This window comes from Lipotes vexillifer, unplaced genomic scaffold (genome assembly GCF_000442215.2).
Source record: "Lipotes vexillifer unplaced genomic scaffold, Lipotes_vexillifer_v1.1 scaffold21, whole genome shotgun sequence".
NCBI lineage: Eukaryota > Metazoa > Chordata > Mammalia > Artiodactyla > Lipotidae > Lipotes > Lipotes vexillifer.
Window position 1 is genome coordinate 761,150 of NW_006774065.1, and position 7,782 is coordinate 768,931.

At 48.0% G+C, this 7,782-nt stretch overlaps 1 non-coding gene across 1 annotated transcript; it reads left to right on the forward strand.

Moving 5' to 3' along the window:
- The first annotated feature begins 6,530 nt into the window (after positions 1-6,530).
- Positions 6,531-6,603, forward strand: TRNAG-UCC (transfer RNA glycine (anticodon UCC)). Its single transcript has one exon. It is a non-coding gene; the product is annotated as a tRNA-Gly (tRNA).
- Positions 6,604-7,782: the final 1,179 nt, after the last annotated feature.

Below are 7,782 nucleotides of genomic sequence, written 5' to 3' on the forward strand. Positions count from 1 at the left end.
CAACCCCCCACGAAGGTCAGGACGGGAGGTCCAGAGGTTGATTCCCCTTGGGGAAATTAGTGCTGCTTTTCACCCCTTGCCGCAAAATAGGAGAAAGTCAGAGAAGATTGGTCACAGTGACAGCACAACAGCACCAGTGCCAAACTCTGTTAGGCTGGCTGACACAAGTTTGTCACTCAGAAGCCCATTTTCCCTCATCGCTGAAATCAAAACATTTCTGACAACCTGTGTCTTGTCGCAGTTTAAGTGGCATCAGTGTTTTCTTTGTGGTACATAACATCACTGTGTGGCTTACATTGATGGCAGCTTCATTGTGCTGAAAGACGGTATCATCATACCCACTTTCCAGATGAGAAAACTGAGGTTCAAGGAGCCTGACCTTGCCCAAGATCATGGTGTGGTGAGTGGGGGAACCCGAACTCTGGGCGGAGCAGTTCCCACCACCACTGGTCTTGGAGAGTCTGGCTCTCGTGCCCACGGTGAATCAGAACTGCTGGGCACCAGCATCCCCCTGGAGCATCTGGGAAGTGCCACGTATGTGTCAGTGACCCAGCATGCACTGGGGAGGACACAGCCCGGGGCAGCGTGATTGTCTTTCTATTTTTTGCCCGGGTGAATAATGGCTAGGTGTTTCCCAGAAATCCATTTGGAGGCCAACAGATTTTTATCTTCAGAGGCAAAGATGAAAGGCACCTGGCAGTGGACAGGTAAACGCCCAACACGTCTACCTTCTGTAGAGGCTCTGGGGCGGGGGAAACAAGGAGGTCAGGCTGGCTCTCTGTGGCCAGTGTCCTCAGGTTGGGCCCTCCAGAGTCAGGCACGTGAACAGAAGACAGGAGGTGCCGCTTGTGGTCTGACCACAGTGGGGCTGGGAGGATGGGGCCTCCCAGGCTCTGAAGTCAGAACTCCTAAATTCATGATCATGTCCAGTCTGTACCCTCTGACTCCAGATAAATAAGAATAAAGCCAGGAGAAGCACACTAGTGGTTAAAAGCAAAACTGGGCTGAGAAAGCTGAGTTTGAGTCTTTGCTATACCGATGAACAGCTGTGTGACCTTGGGCAAGTCACTTCACCTCTCTGGGTCTCATTTTCCTCATCTGGAAAGTAGGGATTAGTAATAGCCACTTGGATGAGTTGTTATGAAAATTAAATGTATTAATATATATGAAATGCTTAAGAAACAGTGCTCGGTATATAGTAAGTGTGTTACGAAAGTTAGCTACGGGGGCTTCCCTGGCGGTCCAGTCAGGACTCGGAGCTTCCACTGCAGGGGGCACGGGTTCCATCCCTGGTTGGGGAACTAAGATTTTGCATGCTGCATGGCGCAGCCAAAAAAAGAAAGAAAGAAAGAAAGAAAGAAAGTTAGCTAAAATCCTATGTCCATATAAATGCATAGGAAAAAGACTGGAAAGAAATACATTAAAATATCCATGGAGATTTTTGCACAGCAATGAGATGATAGAAGGCTTTTATTTTCTTCTTTAGACTTGTAAGTTTTTCCTAAACATTTTGCAATAAGCAGCCATTGTCCTAAAAAAAGAAAAATCCCCATTTGAAACCTGTAGATTGGAAAGTTCTTTACTGAGGTGTCATTTACAGCCCTTGCTGTCTCTGGAGGTGACCAGATCTTGTGTTTATAGCCCACTTTGGAGCTGATGGCTCTGGACCCCGGAAGGCAGGAAAGAAGTTAGTGGGGGAGGGCTGGATGACGCTGGGACAAGAGACTGGACATAATGGGTCACCCAGTGCTGGGGCTCCTGAACTTGGGGGCAGGGACATATTCAGTCACTTTGGAAGCAGTTCAGAAGTTTCTACTGAAGCTGAACTTGCCTAGCCTATAACCCAGAAATTGCCCTCCTTGTTTTACAGCCAATGCACCCCTATTTCCAAAGGGAGACACCTACGAGGATACTCACTGTAGTTCTTTTCATAATTGCCCCAGCAGCCCAGCTGCCTCTCAACAGGAGAATGGCAAAACAAACTGTGGGGGTGTGTGTGTGTGTCTCACAATGAAATACTACACAGCAATGAAAAAGAACTGTCTGGCACTGCACTCAATAGTGTGGAAAAAGCTCATAAATGTGGTGTCAGGTGAGGAAAGCTAGACACACAAGCACGTTTAGCTGTGACTCTGTTTATATAAAAGGCAAAGGAGCCAAGAGTCGGCTGCAGTGATAGAGGTCAGGAAAGCTATCACCTTTGAGGAGAATGGTGGGGTAGTGACTGAGGGAGAGTAAAGGGCTTCTGAGTGCTTCTGGTTATTTTGTCTGTCTGGGTGTTGGCGACACGGATGTGTGGCACTTCTGGAAATATATTGCTCTGTGTTCTCATCATCTATGTGCTCTTTTATATCTTATACTTCAATAATAATGTTGGGGACAAAAGAGAGATACAGGATCAAGACCGTTTCCTCTTGTTGGGTGTTGCTGTGTTTGTTTAAAATGCTGGATCCTCAGCAGCCATTTTGTGACCATGGGGCTATTAGCTGAGCCCAGAGCAAGGTCAGTAGAGCAAAAAGGTGGAAGGATCCTGGATTCTTGGTGGTCATGTTGAGGTATTGGAGAGGTGAGTTCAGGTCCCTCTCCTTGAACCTAGGTGGACCTTTGTAATGGCTCTGACGAGTGGGTGCACAGGAAAGTGAAATGACTTCTACCTGGCTCTCTTTTGGGACATGCTCGAGACACCCAACCATGAACTGTAGTGTAAAATATCTGGCTTTTCTGAGGCTACCATGCTGGAAAGAACACGTAAAGATGAAGGAAGATACCTGAGAAATGCCAGCTGTTTGTCTTCTCAGTACAGGTACCAGACACATACATGCAGGTGGTGTTTTCACAACCTGGCATGAACCTCCAACACCTCCACCTGCAACCTCTGAGACACCTTGAGCTCAAAACACCCAGCAGAGTCACTCCCGAATTCATGACTCACAGAAACTATGAGATAGTAAATGATTATTGTTGCTTTAAACCTCTAAATTTGGGGGTGAGCTGTTGTCCAGTCATAGATAAGTAGTGCACCACTTTCACTGTAAGCATTCATCAAATGGCATAATTAGTCTCCTTTATAGTTCAAGCTAGAGGCTGGCAACCCTTTTGTGTAAAGGACCAGAGAGTAAATACTTTAAGCATTATAGACCAGACAGTCTCTGTCGCAACTGGTCTACTCTGCTGCTATAGAGTGAAAGCCGCCAGAGGCAATACATAAATGGGCATGGCTGCGTTCCAATAAAGCTTTATTAACAAAAACAGAGAGCCAGCCCTTGAGTAGTAGTTTGCTCACTTCTAGTTTAAGCTGTTTTTGAGTTAGATTTTCTGTTACTTGCAGCCCAAAGCATCCCAATGCTTACAACTATCCAGAGAGCCTGGGGCTAAGGGTTAGCCATGTATGGGCTCTGGGTGTGTGCATGGGCTCTTGGTGTCCATGCACAAGCTCTGATGGTATTGCACAAGCTCTGGTGTGCATGCATGAGCCCTGGGCAGGGGTGGATCCCACGCCACTCACCCTCTTATCTGCTCAGATAAGAAGGGCTGGGCTGTTCCTTCACTAAGGGCTCTCTGATCTGAGCATCTCTTATCAAGAGATTACTAGCTCCTGTCTTTCCTCCTTGCTGGCTCTAGAATCTCTGGAATCCTCCTTACTGGACGCTCAGCAAGGCAGGCAGGCAGGCAGGCAGGAAGTTGAGTCTCCCCCAAATGGGGACCTTATAGCTAAAGCCAGGGGTGGGACAGGCCCCTGCAAGAAAAGAGAGAAACGAAGGACAGAGGCATGCACCTCCTCTCCGGCCTCAGATGGGCCTGAGGGGGGACTCCCAGCATCAACCACAGTGGTGATCGTGTACCCAGCACTTGCTGCGTGTGATGTTCTGTGCTCAGCGTTCACAAACCTGTCACGTGGAGAACTCTTGGAAGTGGACATTCTTATTAGCCCCATTTCACAGATGAGGAAAGGGGCAAACAGAGAGGGGAAATCACTGTCTCTAGAACACACAGCAGGAAATGGGATTCACATCCACGCTGACTGCTCCATGCCCGAAGAGACGAGCCCAGCGATATCCCAAGGCAAGGGGCATGTGAGGCCCATAAATCTCCCACCAGGCCAGGGACCCGGGCCCTCCCTGCTGGTGGCTCACCCTGCCTGGGGGCTGAAGCCTGCCCCACCCCCTCCTGCCAGGTGTGCCCTGCCTCCCACCGGGGGCCCACAAGGGGCTGATGTGGATAGCACCGTTGTTTGCTGTCTCCCTGCTCATCTTGTTTGTTCCAATTATGTCAAGTAAGCCATTATAATTTGACATTTTTTAGATTAACATTTTTGCTCAAGGGCACAGTAATTAGCGAAAGGCTGGGAGTTGAACAATTCTGAGCAACAGGGAAGGAAAGTTTTCCCCTGTAAATCTTTGGAAAAGCCCGGAGGCTGCTGGGCCACCCATGCCAGGAGGGACGGGGGCTTCTGTACATGCACACAGGCTGGGTGAGGGAGGAAACCCCTGCCCTGTCCCCAGCCCAAGGCCAGCCACCACTCTGGGGGACGTGCAGCAGGGGGATTTCCAACAGCCTGGATTGCCCATCCCCTCCCGTCCCTCTGGGTCTCTGCTGGGAAATCACTCTCCCTTCCACAGTTCCCTAGGCTGTGCCTTATTTGTGCCTGGCACACAGTAGGTGCTCCATAAATGCTTATTAATTGAACCAATGGACAGAGATTGCAAACTGGTGGCCCATAGGTCAAATCCAGCCATAGATGTGCTGATTCGAGCCCGCATGAATGAGTTGCTGCCATTTGATGAGGAGGATATTTTACATACATCAAAACTTCCAGCATCTAGAAAAGTCAGGTTTGGGACTTCCCTGGTGGCGCAGTGGTTAAGAATCCCTCTGCCAATGCAGTGGACATGGGTTTGAGCCCTGGTCCGGGAAGATCCCACATACTGTGGAGCAGCTAAGCCCGTGCTCCACAACTAGTGAAGCCCACGCGCCTATGCTCCGCAACAAGAGAAGTCACGGCAATGAGAAGCCCGCGCACCGCAAAGAAGAGTAGCCCCCGCTCGCCGCAACTAGAGGAAGCCGGCACACAGCAACGAAGACCCAGTGAAGCCAAAAATAAATGAATAAATAAATAAATAAATTTATTTTAAAAAGGAAGAATCATACAGAGGAGGTTTGGAGGGTCAGCCTGCAAGAGCTCAGTCGCGTGGTCACTGCTAACTGCGAAGGATGCTGGGAAGGGCCATCTTGCTGCTTGCCCAAAGGAGAGGAAAGCAGATTCTGATGGGCATCTGGTAGTGTCTCTCCACCCACTGGCTTCTGTGTCCCAGCCCCAGGAGCCATCATTTCCTCCTGGGCTCACAGTCTGGCTTACCATTATACATCCTCCACCACCACCCCAATCTGTTCTGTGGGGCACAGATTTGATATCTGGAGCTCTTCAGAGCTCTGGCTTTGCGGCTCAAAAGCCCAGGTTCTTGCAGCTCAAGAGCTTTGACTTCTGAAACTAATAGCCTTTTTTATGCTTTTCTACTCTCTTATTCTTCCCCTGGGCAATGAATGCTTTGGGGTCTAGTTTGGCAGAGGACAAGGGGCAAAGGACAAAGAAGGAACCCTTCTTTGGGTGAAATGGAATAAAAGGGACATTGGTTGGAAATAGCATACTGCCATCATGACCCAGCAATTCCACTCATGGGCATTTACCCAAGAGGAATGAAGACATATGTCCCATATATTCTCATACACAAAAGTGCATACCTGCTTTATCCATAATAGCTAAAAACTGGAGATGCCTAACGTCCATCGGCTGGTGACCAGTTAAATTGTTGTGTACTCACACAATGGAATCCTATTCAGCAATAAAGAGAGGTGCAGTTTTTTTGTTTGTTTGTTTTTGTTTTTTTCTGCGGTACACAGGCCTCTCACTGTTGTGGCCTCTCCCGTTGCGGAGCACAGGCTCCGGACGCGCAGGCTCAGCGGCCGTGGCTCACGGGCCCAGCCGCTCCGCGGCATGTGGGATCCTCCCGGACCGGGGCACGACCCCGCGTCCCCTGCATCGGCAGGCGGACTCCCAACCACTGCACCACCAGGGAAGCCCGAGAAGTGCAGTTTTTTTGTTTTTTTAAATTTATTTGGCTGCACAGGGTCTTAGTTGTGGCACGCAGGCTCTTAGTTATGGTATGTGGGCTCTTACTTGTGGCATGTGGGATCTAGTTCCTGGACCAGGGATTTAACCCAGGCCCCCTGCTTTGGGAGCGCAGAGTCTTAACCTCTGGACCACCAAGGAAGTCGCAAGGAGTGAAATATTAACATGCACGACAACATAACGTGAATCTCAAAATCACTCTACTGAGTCAGAGATGGGCAAGCCTTTTCTGTAAAGGGTCAGGTAGAATGTTCTTGTGTGGGACTTACCATCTCAACTATTCTACTCTACTTTTGTAGTATGAAAGGAGCCATAGATAATACCTAAATGAATGGAGGTGGCTGTGTTCTAATAAATCTTTATTTATGGGCCCTGAAAGTTAAATTTCATGTAGTCAGGGACTTCCCTGGTGGTCCAGTGGTTAGGACTATGCGCTTCCACTGCAGGGGGCACAGGTTCGATCCCTGGTCAGGGAATTAACTGAGATCCCACAAGCCTCAAGGCAAAAACAAACAAACAAATAAATAAATAAATTTAATGTAGTATTCAGGTGTCATGCAATATTACTCTTTTTTTTGAATTTTTGAACTTTATTTTATTTATTTTTTATACAGCAGGTTCTTATTAGTTATCTATTTTATACATAATAGTGTATATATGTCAATTCCAATCTCCCAAGAAACACTACCCTCCTTCTGATTTTTTTTCAACCATGAGAAAGTGTAAAAACCCAGGAACTCTCATTCATTGCTGGTTGGAATGCAAAATGGTGCAGCCACTTTGCAAGACAGTTTGGTGGTTTCTTACGAAACTAAACATGTTCTTACCACGTGTTCCAGCCTTCACGCTTCTAGGTATTTACCAAATGACTTAATAACGTCTGTCCACACAAAAACCGGCACACGGATATTTATAGCAGCCTTACTCATAATCGTCCCAACTGGAAGCAACCAGGATGCCCTTCAGTAGGTGAATGGATAAAAAACGGTGGTCCAACCAGACAATGGAATTTTATTCAGCACTAAAAAGAAATGAGCTCTCAAGCCATGAAAAGACACGGAACATTGCATGTTACCAAGTGAAAGCAGCCAGTCTGAAAAGGCTACAAACTGTATGATTCCAACTCTCTGACATTCTAGGAAAGGTAAAACTATGCGGAAACAGTAAAGAGATCAGTGGTTGTCAGGGGTTGGGGGCAGGGTTAGATGAGTAAGTGGAGAGGAGGGATTTTTAGGGCCGTGAAGCTATTCTGTATATGATACCGTAATGGTAGATACCGGTTGTTATACATTTATCAAACCCCGCAGAATATACACCACCAAGAGTGAGCCCTGATGTAAACTATGGACTATAGTTAAAAACAATGTACCGGTGTTGAGTCACTGGATGTAACAAATGCGTCGCACGAATGCCAGTTATTACTAAGAGGGGAAGCTGTGTGCCGGGGTGGGGAGATGGGGCAAGGAGGGAACATGGAATTCTCTGTACGATCTGCTCTGAGGTCAGGGCTGTGTCTGTCCTGGTCACCTTGGTAAATGTCGATTGAGTGAGTGAAATGAGATGAATTCAGCTGGGCCAGGCAGGGGCGGGGAGGACGTTCTTTGGAGGCTGACAATGAGTCAGGCACACAGGGACACCAGGAAGAGGAAACAGCC